The sequence below is a fragment of the Nycticebus coucang genome, chromosome 14 (assembly GCF_027406575.1).
Source record: "Nycticebus coucang isolate mNycCou1 chromosome 14, mNycCou1.pri, whole genome shotgun sequence".
Taxonomy (NCBI): domain Eukaryota; kingdom Metazoa; phylum Chordata; class Mammalia; order Primates; family Lorisidae; genus Nycticebus; species Nycticebus coucang.
The window spans coordinates 72,627,404-72,643,591 of NC_069793.1; the positions used below are offsets into that span (position 1 = coordinate 72,627,404).

The following is a 16,188-nucleotide window of genomic DNA, read 5'->3' on the forward strand; positions in this document are numbered from 1 at the left end:
GAGGGAAATAAGTCCAACACTCCTCGCTACACCCACTAAACCACTAAGTCTCAGCAATTTTGAATCATCAAACCTTGCATTTCTCATTAAGTGCCCCTCATTGCAGCATTTTCAATTAAGTGGGGGAGTGCTGCTACACTAATTATGTTATGATATTTAGTCCCTGCAGATTAATATGCCACTAACAGTGTGGGAGTGCTGTCTGGATTGTATTTCTCTATTTACCTGAAAGGAAACATTTTCTTGAAAGCTGTCCTTGACTTGGGGACTTGGGGATGGGACCTGTGATGGTTAGTTTTATGTGTCAACATGACTGGGCTAAAAGGTGCCCAGATAGCTGGTGAAACATTATTTCTAGGTGTGTCTGTGAGGGTATTTCCAGATGAGATTAGCATTTGGATCTGTTAGCACAGAGGAGACTTCCCTCTGATATGGAAGGCATCGTGCAAACCACTGAGAGCCTTGAGAGAGCAAGAAGGTAGAAGAGGGGGTGAATCTGCTCTCCTGCTCTTGGACATGAGACCTCCTACTTCTCAGGTTTTTGAACTTACACTGGGACATAATCCACTCACTGCCTTCCCTGATTCTTAGGCCTTATAGGTGGATTGAAACTATGCCAACAGCTTTCCTGGGCCTCCTGGCAGATCATGGAACTTCTCAGCCTCCATAATTACATGAGCCAATCCCTCATAATAAACCTCTATGTATCTCCCATTGGTTCTGTTCCTCTAGAGAATCCTGATAGAGGACTCCAGAACTAGGTGCTCTCAGGTGAGCCCTCTCTGCAGAGGCAGCTGTGGTTGAAGTAGGACCCTATCTTATCTAGTCCCAGGTGAAATGTCACAGGGATCTCTAGGTAGAATCACATTTTATATTTCCTCTGTACCCCCACACTGCCCTGTAATCACAGGAGGTGCTCAATTAACACTTTCTCATTAGACCAGCCTTGACAAGTCCCACTGAAAAAACACAACAGAAATCCTGCAATATGTCTGCTTTTTATAGAAAATATGGCTTTGTTTCATAAAAATATAATCAATGAAGGGAAAGGAAGTCATATTTGCTGCTGCATATTCTGAGTCAGACACTTTTTAAAATATATTGGCTCATTTAGTCCTCCCAAGTATGCTGGGAGGCAGATGCTATCATCCTTATTTTACAGCTGAGAAAACTGAGGCTCATGAAGGTTAATCACAGAGTGTAGGACCAACTTAGGAGATGGCAGGGACCTGAATGCATTGACTGTAGGGCCCCTGCTCTGTCCAATATGCCCAGCACTCATTAGCTCTGGTGTGATGGTGCATTGCCAGAGACCGTGCATCACAGAGCAGTGTAAGACGTGCCCTTGTGCTCAAGTTGGACAAAGAAAGCTAATGGTCATTTACTAATCATAATCACAATGACAGCATTGACCACTGACTTTCACGCAGCACTGACTACTCATTAGGTGCTCTGCGGAGGGCTTTACGTGTTGCATCCTCACCTTAGCCCTGGGGACTAGGCATCATTATCCTCATCCCAGGAATGAGAAAACTGAGGCTCCTAGGGTGCTCAGACATAAAGATAGAAAGGGCCAGCCCTGGAGCTAAGGTCCTTTGGATCAGTCACTTCAGAACTCCCCATGCCTGTCTCTTCCTTTAAAAAGCAAGAGTACCTACCTTGCTATGATCAAGCGAGCAGGGGCATATGGCATCCTACTACCCATTATCAAAGGCTGCACAGATGCAAGGCTCTTGTCACAGAAAGCCATGGTGGCTATGCACCCTGGTGCCACATGCCCCAAGTTCCCATCCTGGCTTTGCTATTTAATAGCTTGTGACCCTGGGTGAGGCACGCTCTGTGACTGTCTTTACTCTGGGTGTCTCATCTTCAAAATGGAGGTGATAAAAGCACCTACTCTAGGGTGGCTGTGAGGATGAAATGCATGGAGAACTTAGTACTGCTGGAGGCAGCCGGGAATACCAACAGGCTCGGGGATCCTCAGCACTTCTGTGGCATGGGCTCTATCCTAACTTTGGCCAGGAAACTTACAAGTCTCTCTCTTAATCATAAGGGGTCTGATGGAGAATGAAAAAGGCTTCTGGTAACTGTGGCTGATAAATTGACTCCATCACGGGTTGGCTCCTACAGAAAGCCTGCCTAGACAACTCTGTCTCCCCATGATTACTTCCTTGGCTGATTTCCTAGGGAAGGTAACTCGTCCAAGGTCATACAACTAGGACAGAGTAAACCATGTGATTTGAAAGCTTGTTCACTGTACTAGCATGGGAATCTTCTGTTCCTTGGTACTTGAGAAATTTCAGCATTAACTTATCTCAACCTGGAGTTTTTAAAAAATAAATAATTTCATTAAAACTTTTCTCAGTGTTCCCTTTGCACATGATTTTTTTTCTTTCAAGTTTTTCTACATTTTGTGGAGTCAGTTTGACTAATTTATATTTTAATGTGTTAGAGTTTGATAACACATTGTATTATTACAATTTTAAATCACATCGGTTCTTTTATATTTTCTTTCTCACATATTAGTTCTCTTTGTTTGTTTTTTGTTTGTTTGTTTTTGTTTTTGTTTTTGAGACAGAGCCTCAAGCTGTTGCCCTGGGTAGAGTGCTGTGGCATCACAGCTCACAGCAACCTCAAACTCCTGGGCTCAAGCGAGTCTCCTGCCTCCGCCTCCCAAATAGCTGGGATTATAGGCGCCCGCCACAACACCCAGCTATTTTTTTGGTTGCAGCCATCTTTGTTGTTTGGCGGGTCTAGGCTGGATTCGAACCCGCCAGCTCAGGTGTACGTGGCTGGCGCCTTAGCTGCTTGAGCCACAGGCGCCGAGCCTCTTTGTTTTAATATTAGATGTCTTCTAGCACTAGACAGGAGAACGTCCATAGTAAACCACCTCCCTACATTGAGCACCTCCTTAAGTTGACCTAATTTTCACGGACCAGACATGCACCACATGTATGTATCAGTACAGCAGGCCTTGTTCCTTATGTTGACCACCTCTGTACATTGACCAGTTTGTTACAGTCCCTTGGATGGTCAACTTACAGGGGTTCTACTGTATTTATTTTGCAGAATATAGAGAAACATGCATGCATGTGTACACGCATATGCACACAGACGCACACACGCTGTTATTTTAAAATGCCAGCCACAGTGAGGTTGACTGGCCTAAAAAGAAGGCTAAACTATCTTAGAGAAAGAACTCTTTTATTTTTCAAGGAAAAAAATTCCATAATGAGCCTGTTAAGATATGAAAGGGAAAGCTTCCTAGATTTAGACAAAGAAGAGTTATACTGTTCTAAGAAAGCACAGAGGCTGGGTGAGGTGGCTCATACCTGTAATCCCAGCACTTTGGGAGGCTGAGGCAGGTGGATTGCTTGAGCTTAAGAGTTCGAGACCAGCCTAAGCAAGAGTGAGACCCTGTCTCTGCTAAGAACAGAAAAACTAGCTGGGAACCATGGTGGGTGCCTGTAGTCCCAGCTACTTGGGAGGCTGAGGCAAGAGGATTACTTGAGTCCAGGAGTTTGAGGTTGCTGTGAGCTGAGATGCCACAGCTCTCTACCCAGGGTAAAGAGTGAGACTCTGCCTCAAAGAAAAAAAAAAAAAAAGCAAAAGCAATGAGTGAATCTGACTGAAGACTGTTGGAAGAGTGGTTTGGGGGGCCTAGAAGGCAGAGGACAGGAAAAGAGGACCAGGTGCCAAGCAGGTAAGTAGGGAGAAGCTGGCCTGGGAGGCTTGGAGAGGCTGCGGGAGAGGGCTGCTGTGGTTGGCGTCTGCATGGCTGGCTTATAACATTAGGAGAATTGGTCACTACAAAGTTGAAGGAGATGCCAGAGAGGAGACTAGCTTCACTCCTGAAATCACACAAGCTGCACAAGCAGGCAGAAGGAAGAATGTTTAAATGAGTTTGGTATACCCTCCAGTGCTGGTTCTCTACCTTCCTAATGCCGCAGCCCTTTAATACAGTTCCTGTGGGTCGCGACCCACAGCTTGAGAACCGCTGCCCTAGAGCTATATTTTTCAAGCTTTTTAAAATCTCATGGCACATTTGAACCTACAGTTAAACTTCCACGGCACACTTAAATCATGTTGATAGAAAAAAAAGAGTAAATAAAACAATATAATTACGGTGCTTTGAACTTCTTTTAAAAATAATTTAATTTTAATGATTTTTAAAATTTTTCATCGCACCCCTAAGATCCTTTCACAGCACACTAGTGTGCCATGGCACACTGGTTAAAAATCACCACTCTGGAGTGAGATGCGATCATACTTAAATCACGGAGTCATCTCAGGAAGTAAACAAGGTAACGCGTGTCAGCAGTGTAGGTAGGATGAGGCCCACTGGCTGTAGACCAGCACTAAATGTCGTATGCCTTTGTGCAGAGGGAGAGAAGCCCTAAGGAGGGGTGCACACGGGAGTGAGTGTGGGGGGAGGTAGGGCTGAGGAGGGAATACTCAACTACCAGCAAAAGTTAAACAAACAACCAAACAAAAAACAACAACAAGTGAGTGGCAGACCTTGGAGTATTACTTAAAGGCAGTGGGTGGAACTTGGAGCTGTGAAATAGCCCCAGCCAGCTCCTCTGTGACCTGGGATTGTGCAGGTCCCCACTCATAGCCCAGTTGTGGGGCAGCCAGCCCAAATTTCATTTCTGATCCTTGCATTTGGGCCTCATCTCAATTAAGATCAGTTAGAAGTCAATTTCACAGTGGTTGGTTTTTTAAGATCCCCGAAAAATGATAAGCTGAAAACAGGCTTAAATCACATCAGTTGCTTGGCAATGGCTTCTTCTAGGAACAGAGGCTTTCCTCAACAGGGGCTCAGATGCTTTATTTATTTATTTTGATTTGATTTTAATTTGGTAAATAATGTTTATTTAATTTTTTCTTTGCTTTCAAAAGCAATATATGTTCAGGAGGGAAAAGCAGCTGTCATATCCCTCACTAGGCCTCAGAAGAATAGTGATTTTTTTTCTTCTATTGCCTGTAAGGCTTAAATAAATACCAAGTACTGATGAGCAATAGTTTCCTCATGTAGAAAAAACCCCCAGAAAGGTGGAAAGAAAAGAAGAAAAATCACCCACAGTCCCACTACTCAGATACGACAACTTTTAAGAGGTTTTATTGGTGTGTTTCTCCTTCCTGTAATTTCTCCATAATTGTTTTACATGGCTGAAATCACACTGTGTGATTTGATATTCTGCCTTTTGCAGGATATAAAATCACCATAAACATACCACACGCATTTCCTCATGTCATTATAAGCTCCGTAAACATTATTTTTAACGGCTACAAAATATTCCATTCTATGAATGAACCATAATTTACCTAACCACTTCCCTGTCATGGATCATTTAGTGGTTTCCAATTTTTAATTCATATAAATAAACCCAGAGTGAACACCAGTATGGATTCATTTCTGCATTTCATATTATTTTCTTAGGACAGATTCCCAGAAGCAGGATTACTGGGTCAGAGGATACAGACTTCTTTGAGGCTCTTGAGTCTTTCTGCCAAACTGCTTTCCTGACCAGCAGTCCCAACGCCTGCCTCCTCCACAGGGTGTGAGGCCCTCAGTGTGCACAGGCAGGCCTCGTTCTGATGCATTTTTAAACCCTGCACCCTGGGAAGGGAAATCACCACTTGTCTGGGGCCTAAGGGCTGTCTGCTTTCCAGTGGATTTCTATGTTCCCATCGCCGCCCCAGTTGGGGGCTCTCCCTTGGTTCCTGGCTTCGGTGCCTTTCATGGAGCATTGGGGAGTGGAGGAGACTCTGTGTGCCCCTTGTCCCTATTGCAAACCTAGCATGCAGGAGGAAGCAGGGAATGGGGGAGGAGGTATCTGTGCTTTGGAGGTCCTTTTCAGCTCTCTTCTGCAATTTATCAGACTCAAGGTATCCTGTTTCCTCCTTTTCAGAAGTAGCCCTGTGCATATGGGATGGCTTTGATGCACACGTCTAATTGTTGGACTCAAACACATCCCCACACAATGGATTGTGGGGTCCATTTTGGGTGGCACTGGCGAAACCCTCTTTCTGAATTGTGCTGTAAGGTCACACGCGCCCTGATCAGAGGGCAATGCTGAACTTAAACACAAAAGAAAAGGAACACTTCAAAGGGAAAAAACACATGTGAGCCTTTCCACAAGTAGAATCAGAGAACTACAACAAAATGCTACAGGGAAAAATCTAAGCATGAGAAAGAAACAGAAACACAGGAGGAGGGAGAGCTGCAAGAACACATCTTCAGTGTGGCCAATGGCAGAGGGGCAGTAGGTTACATGCCCACCAGGGAAAGGCAGGAAGGAAGATTCTCAGGGCCTTCTGTGGAACCAGGGCTCTGTGTGTGTGTGGAGGGGGAGCAGGGCAAAGACTTCAGGGTGCTGATCCAGTGTGCCTGTCAGGGCACTGGGGCCTGGAGAAGCCACATGCCCAGCCAAGAACACTGAGCTAGTAAAAGGCAGAGAGAGAACTCAGTCAGGACCAGCTGTGGCCTGTGTCCAGGGGTGGCCTACACCAGTGTGTTTCAAACTTCACTATGGATGAGATGCAACTGGGGGCCTTGTTAAGATGCAGATCCTGATCCAGTAATCTGCAGGTCTGACGTGGGGCCTGAGAGTCTGCATTCCCAACAAGCTCCAAGGGGAGGCTACTTCTGTGGCCCAGGGACCACACTCTGAGCAGCACTCACATCAGTGTTTCTCCAAGTTTAGCAAGCTTCATAATCAGCCCCTGAAAACACAAATGGCTGGTCCCCGTCCCCAGAGTTTGGGAGTCAGTAGGTCTTGGATGAGCCTAAGAGCCTGCAGTCCTAGGTGAGGCTGATGCGACTGGCCCGGGGAAGACTCTCAGAGAATTGCTGCCTTGCACTGTAGCTTCTCTGGGGATGAGTGGGAGCAGTTCTGAGGCTGTGCCGATGTGGCTGTTTGGCCTTCCTAGGTTCTGAAGAATGCGCTAGCCCCTGGCTCTCAGGCTGTGGAGGGGGGATTGCTTTTGTCTTGAGATCCTTAGCTTTTGGATGTGGCTTAGAAAGGACAAGGCCTGGTTTGTGTGTGTGCGTGTGTGTTGGCGGTGGTATGATATCTCCAAAGCCCTTTTAATCTCCCTTCAGAGCCAGGCAGTGATAGGAGAGGCCAGGGAATTTCTGAAGCAGCTTGAGGACTTACCCATAAAGAAGCTGCTTTGCAGTACATCAGTTATATTATGTTGTCGAACAGAGCTTCCTGCTTGTTGGGTCTTGGAATTTAATAAAAAAATATATCATGACTCAGTCCAAACTTACAAAAGTCCTTGGGGAATTTGGAATGAATCATGTTAAGCTCCTGTTATAAAACAAACAGTCATCTCTTTCACAAGCCTGTATCTGCGGCAGCCTAGAGGTAGAGGTGGGGGAAGGGAGAACAGGGAAGGAGACCCAGGGTAAGGGGCGAAACTTTTGCCAAGGCCCTTCTTAAACAACTCGAGACCCCCAGGCTGAAGGAAGGAAGAGTCCAGAGAGGTGGTCTGGGGGAAAAATGCTCCTTAAACAATGGGCCCTCCCCTCACAATATAAGGTAGCTAGAAGAAGTGAGGATGTGGAGGTCACCTCCTCCAGAAAGCTTTCCTTGATTTCTCCAGGCAAAAGGGTTCTAAACTTCCTGGCCCTTTATCTTTGTCTCTGAGCACAGAAAACTACCTCTGTTCATGCCGGCTGTTTACGACCATGGTTGCCTTCCTGCCCCATGAGTCTTCTGGGTTGGATGAACACAGGCACACCTTGTCCCCAGAGCCCCCATCCTGTGTGCTGTAGTCCTGGCAGTACAGCAGAGCCATGACTGACTTTACAATTCAGATCTATCTTCACATACGCAAGAAGGGAACCTCATACATTGCAAGAGCCCAGGCTGCAGCATCAAAACCCCAACAAGGAGGTGGGCATGTATCGACCAGGCCTTAAGTAGTAGAGTCCTAGTAGGTGACTGTTGGAGGCAAAAGGTGAGTACAGGAAACCTACCTCCACCGCTTACTAACTGGGGGAACGTGGGTCAATCACTTCTCTTCTCTGTGCCCAGGGTTTTTCACCTGAAAATAAGGGACACTAATGGAACGGGCATTGTGACATAGTTGAAAAAGTTAAATCAGATGCTACATGAAAATAACATAGCACATAACCCTTAAAAAATAAGGGAAGAGGAGACTGAGAGACAAGATGGCGGACTGAAGCCAGCTTTCAACAAAGGCTCCCGTCCAGAAGGAGAGTTAAGGGACAGGAATTTAGTAAGTATCCTGGTGGACTTGAGCCTCACCAAGAGAGAAGGCTGAAGAACGCACATCAACACCGCTGAGGCAAGTTGTGATCACAAGGACGCAAACAAAAGGTACAAAATCCACCACCAAGCGGACGGGAGTCCCCCTCCCCCATGAGACCGGCTCTGTAGCCCCACAATTGAACAAGTGGGCAGAAATTAAAGCCCCTCCCACTACACTCCACGGGAGAGACCTTCTAAAAACTGGACCTACCTCCCCTACTGGGGTGCCGTGGCGTTCTCCTGCCGGACATAGGGCTGAATAAAACTTTGGGAATCCTTTGCCGGCAACCCTGAATCCCCGGCGCTCCCCTCCCGCCCACTGAGGTCTGGAGGCCTGTCCCCCAGGACTTCGGATCCTTGGGTGATTTCTCAAGGGGAGTGGACAGTCCCCGAGTTGCGTCTGGTCAGCATTGACTCTGAGGCGCGCCGAGTGAGGAGAGGGCACCGGGCTGAGGGGGAGTCACGCCTCGCGGCACTTCCCTGCGGTGCAGTGCAGCAACCCTCCCCGGGCATACGGGGCCCAAGACTGAATCAGACTCTGGCCTCCCCGCTGAGAGCTGAGAACCCCTACTCTCACTCGGGGTCTGAGGGCCTATCCCCCAGGAGTTCGGCTCCTTGGGTGATTTCTCGAGGGGAGTGCACAGTGCCTGAGCTGCGTCAGGTCAGCGCTGACTCTGGGATACGTGAGCGAGGAGAGGGCACTCCGCTGAGGGGAAATCAAGCCTTGGCGGCACTTCCCTGCGGTGCAGTGCAGGAGCCCTCCCCGGGCACAAGACTGAATAAGACTCTGGCCTCCCCGCTGAGAGCTGAGAGCCCCTACTCCCACTCGGGGTCTGAGGGCCTATCCCTCCGGAGTTCGGCTCCTTGGGTGATTTCTCGAGGGGAGTGCACAGTGCCGGAGCTGCGTCAGGTCAGCGCTGACTCTGGGATACGTGAGCGAGGAGAGGGCACTCTGCTGAGGGGAAATCAAGCCTTGGCGGCACTTCCCTGCGGTGCAGTGCAGGAGCCCTCCCCGGACCGTAGTATTGCGTGAAACTGAATGAAACTCTAGCTTCCCCCCGCCCCACTCCCAATCCGGGTCTGGGCGCCCATCCCCCAAGAGTTCTGATTCTTGGGGGATCTCTTAAGGGGTGTGGACCCAGCACAAACTGCGGCCGCTCAGTGCTGACTCTGGGGCGCGGGACAGAGGAGAAAAGGGTCGCCTGAGTGCCCACACCAGAGCAGCAGTTCCCTGGAGGTAGATCAACAGCCGTTTTTTCTTTAACGGCAGAACGCTCACTTCTGGATATTCTGAGGCCACACCCCCTGTCTCCCTGGGCAACCAGAGGAGGCCACCTGTGTCACGACTCACAAACCCAGAAGCCTCCAGGGCGGGGCCGACCCAGAGAGGTGTTCAGACGCAATTCTCCAGCAGCAAAGACGTTTGAACTCAAAACAGCCCGTCTCCTGTAGGCGACGACAGGAACAGAGACAGAACCTCACAAAGTTGTCTGTTCTGTTCTGTTCTGTTAGCAGCATCCATCAGGGACGGGGCTAAGCCTGAGTGAACACCTCCTTCCCATCACCTGCATCAAACACTCAAAGATGTCAGGCCCCATCTCCTCCTGCTAGATAGCGGCAGTCTGCGGGGGCCTGGCAGACTTCCTCGCGATTCAGGCAGGTGCAAACCCCTGGAGTGTCTGTTCACTGCAGGCAACTGGGTTAGCCATCTGCAGAGATACCAGTGACTGGGTCCGACGGAGGGGCAAAGTGGGGAAGGAGACGTCAACCTTCCCAGACTGCTCTGTTTGCGGGGTGGCTCCTCCTGACTCCACGCTGCACTGGAGTGAGCTGTCTCAGAGGAGTCACCAGGCCCCTGTGATCCAGTTCCCAGAGACCTCTTGAACCCTTCCACCTGAGACAAGTGCCGATTGAGACAGTTGATTCGGACCTTTTGAACTGGGCTAATAGACTGAGGACTTTTCAGGTGGTGCCCTGGGTGTGCGATTGTAGGAAGGTTTGATTCTCCTTTTCCAACTGGGGCCAGAGGTGGGCAGGCGGGGTGACTTAATTGCTGATTTTTCCACACAGCTGAGACTTCAAGCCAGAGTAGAAGTTGCAATAGGATAGAACAGAAACCAGCTGAAAACAAGACAGAACCACTTTGCTCCACCACACCAGACAGGGCCCCAGTTTCTCAGGCCACAACACTGTACGGGCCCTCGATAAAACCCCAGGGGAAAAACCAAAGGGAGTAAACCATGGGGCGGAATCAGCGGAAAAACTCTGGTAACATGAATAACCAGAATAGATCAACCCCCCCAAGAAAAGATACGGCAGATGTGATTGAAGATCCCATTCATAAACAACTGGCTGAGATGTCAGAAGTCGAATTCAGAATTTGGTTTGCAGACAAGATTAATAAAATGGAATTAGGAATTCGTGGAGAAATTCAAAAACTGTCTCAAGAATTTAACGAATTTAAAGACAAAACCACCAAAGACTTAGACACACTGAAACAAGAACTTACAGCCCTCAAAGATATGAAAAATACAGTAGAATCCCTCAGTAACAGAATGGAGCAAGCAGAAGAAAGGATTTCTGACATTGAAGATAAAGTCTTCGAACGCTCCCAATCTCTCAAAGAGGAAGAGAAATGGAGAGCAAAAACGGATCACTCACTCAGAGAGCTCTCAGATAATTCGAAAAAACATAACATAAGGGTTATAGGAATTTCGGAGGCTGATGACGTGGCAGCCAAGGGCACAGAGGCCCTTCTACATGAAATTATGAAAGAAAATTTTCCAGACATGCCTAGAGAATCTGAAATTCAGATAGCAGACAGCTTCAGAACCCCAGCACGATTCAACCCCAAAAAGCCATCTCCCAGACATATCATAATTAGCTTCACTAAAGTTAACATGAAAGAGAAGATTCTCAAAGCAGCCCGGCGAAAGAAAACTATAACGTACAAAGGTAAGAATATTAGAATAACTGCAGATCTCTCTGCTGAAACTTTTCAAGCCAGAAGAGGCTGGTCATCAACTTTTAATCTCCTAAAGCAAAAAAACTTTCAACCCAGGATCTTGTATCCAGCTAAACTGAGTTTCATCTATGATGGAGAAATTAAATACTTCAATGACATTCATATGTTGAAAAAATTTGCCATAAGTAAACCAGCTCTTCAGGATGTTCTCAGACCTATCCTCCACAATGACCAACCCAATCCTATACCACAAAAGTAAACTCACTCAGAAACTTCGGATCAAACTCCAACTTCCACACTGGCGAAAGGATTAAAAATGTCCACTGGACCTTTGAAAAACTCGATACCCAAAATTCCACCAGACTTATCCTTACTCTCCATCAATGTGAATGGCTTAAACTGTCCTCTAAAGAGGCATAGGTTAGCTGACTGGATACAAAAACTTAAGCCAGATATTTGTTGCATACAAGAGTCACATCTCAACTTAAAAGACAAAGACAGACTCAGGGTGAAAGGATGGTCATCCATATTTCAGGCAAATGGTAATCAGAAAAAAGCAGGTGTTGCAATTTTATTTGCAGATACAGTAGGCTTTAAACCATCAAAAGTAAGGAAGGACAAGAATGGTCACTTCATATTTGTTAAGGGTAATACTCAATATGACGAGATCTCAATTATTAATATCTATGCACCCAACCAGAATGCACCTCAATTTATAAGAGAAACTCTAACAGACATGAGTAACTTGATTTCCTCCAGCTCCATAATCGTTGGAGATTTCAACACTCCCTTGGCAGTGTTGGATCGATCCTCCAGAAAGAAGCTGAGCAAAGAAATCTTAGATTTAAACCTAACCATCCAATATTTAGATTTAGCAGACATCTACAGAACATTTCATCCCAACAAAACTGAATACACATACTTCTCATCAGCCCACGGAACTTACTCCAAAATTGATCACATTTTAGGTCACAAGTCTAACCTCAGTAAATTTAAAGGAATAGAAATTATTCCGTGCATCTTCTCGGACCATCATGGAATAAAACTTGAATTGAGTAACAACAGGAATCTGCATACCCATACAAAAACATGGAAGTTAAATAACCTTATGCTGAATGATAGCTGGGTCAGAGATGAGATTAAGAAAGAAATCACCAATTTTTTGGAACAAAATGACAATGAAGACACAAGCTATCAGAACCTCTGGGACACTGCAAAGGCAGTTCTAAGAGGGAAATTTATAGCACTGCAAGCCTTCCTCAAGAGAACGGAAAGAGAGGAAGTTAACAACTTAATGGGACATCTCACGCAACTGGAAAAGGAAGAACATTCCAACCCCAAACCCAGTAGAAGAAAAGAAATAACCAAAATTAGAGCAGAATTAAATGAAATTGAAAACAAAAGAATAATACAACAGATCAATAAATCAAAAAGCTGGTTTTTTGAAAAGGTCAATAAAATAGATAAACCTCTGGCCAACCTAATCAGGAAAAAAAGAGTAAAATCTCTAATATCATCAATCAGAAACAACAAAGACAAAATAACCACAGACTCATCAGAAATCCAAAAAATCCTTAATGAATATTACAAGAAACTTTATTCTCAGAAATATGAAAATCTGAAGGAAATAGACCGATACTTGGAAGCACGCCACCTTCCAAGACTTAACCAGAATCAAGTGGAAATGTTGAACAGACCCATATCAAGTTCAGAAATAGCATCAACTATACAAAACCTCCCTAAAAAGAAAAGCCCGGGACCAGATGGTTTCACGTCAGAATTCTACCAAACCTTTAAAGAGGAATTAGTACCTATATTACTCAACCTGTTCCAAAATGTAGAAAAAGAAGGAAGACTACCCAACACGTTCTATGAAGCAAATATCACCCTGATCCCCAAACCAGGAAAAGACCCAACAAGAAAAGAAAATTATAGACCAATATCACTAATGAATATAGATGCAAAAATATTCAACAAGATCCTAACAAACAGAATCCAGCAACACATCAAACAAATTATACATCATGACCAAGTTGGTTTTATCCCAGGGTCTCAAGGCTGGTTCAATATACGTAAATCTATAAATGTAATTCAGCACATAAACAAATTAAAAAACAAAGACCATATGATTCTCTCAATTGATGCAGAAAAAGCTTTTGATAATATCCAGCATCCCTTCATGATCAGAACACTCAAGAAAATTGGTCTAGAAGGGACTTTTCTTAAACTGATAGAGGCTATCTACAGCAAACCCACAGCCAATATCATATTGAATGGAGTTAAATTGGAATCATTTCCACTCAGATCAGGAACCAGACAAGGCTGCCCATTGTCTCCATTGCTTTTCAACATTGTAATGGAAGTTTTAGCCACCGCAATTAGGGAAGAAAAGGCGATCAAGGGTATCCATATAGGGTCAGAAGAGATCAAACTCTCGCTCTTCGCAGATGATATGATTGTGTATCTGGAAAACACTAGGGACTCTACTACAAAACTCCTAGAAGTGATCAAGGAATACAGCAGCGTCTCAGGTTACAAAATCAACATTCATAAATCGGTAGCCTTTATATACACCAACAACAGTCAAATTGAAAAAGCAGTTAAGGACTCTATCCCATTCACAGTAGTGCCAAAGAAGATGAAATATTTGGGAATTTACCTAACAAAAGACGTGAAAGATCTCTATAAAGAGAACTATGAAACTCTAAGAAAAGAAATAGCTGAAAATGTTAACAAATGGAAAAACATACCATGCTCATGGCTAGGAAGAATCAACATTATCAAAATGTCCATACTACCCAAAGCAATATATACTTTCAACGCACTCCCTATTAAAGCTCCACTGTCATATTTTAAAGATCTTGAAAAAACATTACTTCGTTTTATATGGAATCAGAAAAAACCTCGAATAGCCAAGACATTACTCAGAAATAAAAACAAAACAGGAGGAATCACACTACCAGACCTCAGACTTTACTACAAATCGATAGTGATCAAAACAGCATGGTATTGGCACAAAAACAGAGAAGTAGATATCTGGAATAGAATAGAGAACCAAGAGATGAATCCAGCTACTTACCGCTATTTGATTTTTGACAAGCCAATTAAAAACATTCAGTGGGGAAAAGATTCCCTATTTAACAAATGGTGCTGGGTGAACTGGCTGGCAACCTGCAGAAGACTGAAATTAGACCCACACCTTTCACCATTAACTAAGATAGACTCTCATTGGATTAAAGATTTAAACTTAAGACATGAAACTATAAAAATACTAGAGGAGAATGCAGGGAAAACCCTTGAAGAAATTGGTCTGGGTGAGTATTTCATGAGGAAAACCCCCCGGGCAATTGAAGCAGCTTCAAAAATACACTACTGGGACTTGATCAAACTAAAAAGCTTCTGCACAGCTAAGAACACAGTAAGCAGAGCAAGCAGACAGCCCTCAGAATGGGAGAAGATATTTGCAGGGTATAACTCTGACAAAGGTTTAATAACCAGAATCCACAGAGAACTCAAACGCATCAGCAAGAAAAAAACAAGGGATCCCATCGCAGGCTGGGCAAGGGATTTGAAGAGAAACTTCTCTGAAGAAGACAGGCGCACGGCCTTCAGACATATGAAAAAATGCTCATCATCTTTAATCATCAGAGAAATGCAAATCAAAACTACTTTGAGATATCATCTAACTCCAATGAGACTAGCCTATATCACAAAATCTCAAGACCAGAGATGTTGGCGTGGATGCGGAGAAAAGGGAACACTTCTGCACTGCTGGTGGGAATGCAAATTAATACATTCCTTTTGGAGGGATATATGGAGAACACTCAGAGATCTAAAAATAGATCTGCCATTCAATCCTGTAATTCCTCTGCTGGGCATATACCCAGAAGACCAAAAATCACAACATAACAAAGATATTTGTACCAGAATGTTTATTGCAGCCCAATTCATAATTGCTAAGTCATGGAAAAAGCCCAAGTGCCCATCGATCCACGAATGGATTAATAAATTGTGGTATATGTATACCATGGAATACTATGCAGCCTTAAAGAAAGATGGAGACTTTACCTCTTTCATGTTTACATGGATGGAGCTGGAACATATTCTTCTTAGTAAAGTATCCCAAGAATGGAAGAAAAAATATCCAATGTACACAGCCCTACTATGAAACTAATTTGGGACTCTCACATGAAAGCTATAACCCAGCTACAACTTAACAATAGGGGGAAGTGGGAAAGGGGGGGGTGGGTAGAGGGAGGGGAATCGGTGGGATCACACCTGTGGTGCATATTACAGGGGTATTTGCGAAACTTGGTAAATGTAGAATATAAATGTTTTGGCACAGTAACTGAGATAACGCCGGAAAGGCTATGTTAACCACTGGGATGAAAATGTGTCAAATGGTTTATGAAGTGAGTGTATGATGCCCCATAATCATATCATTGTATACACTTATGATTTAATAAAAAAATTAAAAAAAAAAAAAAAGATTTCCTAAAAGCAAAAAAAAAAAAAAAAAAAAAAAATAAGGGAAGAAAGAAAAAAATCAGGTAATAGAAAAGGAGACCCTAAAGCCATCTGAGAGGGGGGAGGGGGAGAAAGAGTTAGAGCACACACATAGTGCAAGAAGTTGAGTCTTTATATAATTTCAGGACAAAATTCATAGATGCATACACAGAAAGGGAAATAGGGAGTCAGATAAATAGACTCCACTTCCAGAGTGCTCAATAAATGTTTGCCGTTGTTAAGATCCTACTCTGTGCTCAATGTGTAACAAGCACACAGTGTGACTTCATTTCATCTGTTTTTTTCCTTTTTTTTTTTTTTTTTTTTTATTGTTGGGGATTCATTGAGGGTACGATAAGCCAGGTTACACTGATTGCAATTGTTAGTAACTTCATGAGATGACTTTTATTTCTTAGATTTTATAGATAGGGG

At 44.6% G+C, this 16,188-nt stretch overlaps 1 protein-coding gene across 4 annotated transcripts in view; it reads right to left on the minus strand.

The window, feature by feature from the left end:
- Positions 1-16,188, minus strand: part of TENM4 (teneurin transmembrane protein 4) — a 799,143-nt gene that overhangs the window by 573,727 nt on the left and 209,228 nt on the right. Inside the window, exon 4 of one of the 4 annotated variants that reach the window (XM_053561450.1) lies at positions 7,991-8,058. The exons of the other annotated variants lie outside the window; for them this stretch is intronic. The gene's annotated coding sequence lies outside the window, so the exon portion shown is untranslated. The remainder of the gene's footprint in view (positions 1-7,990; positions 8,059-16,188) is intronic. 4 annotated transcript variants of the gene reach the window in all.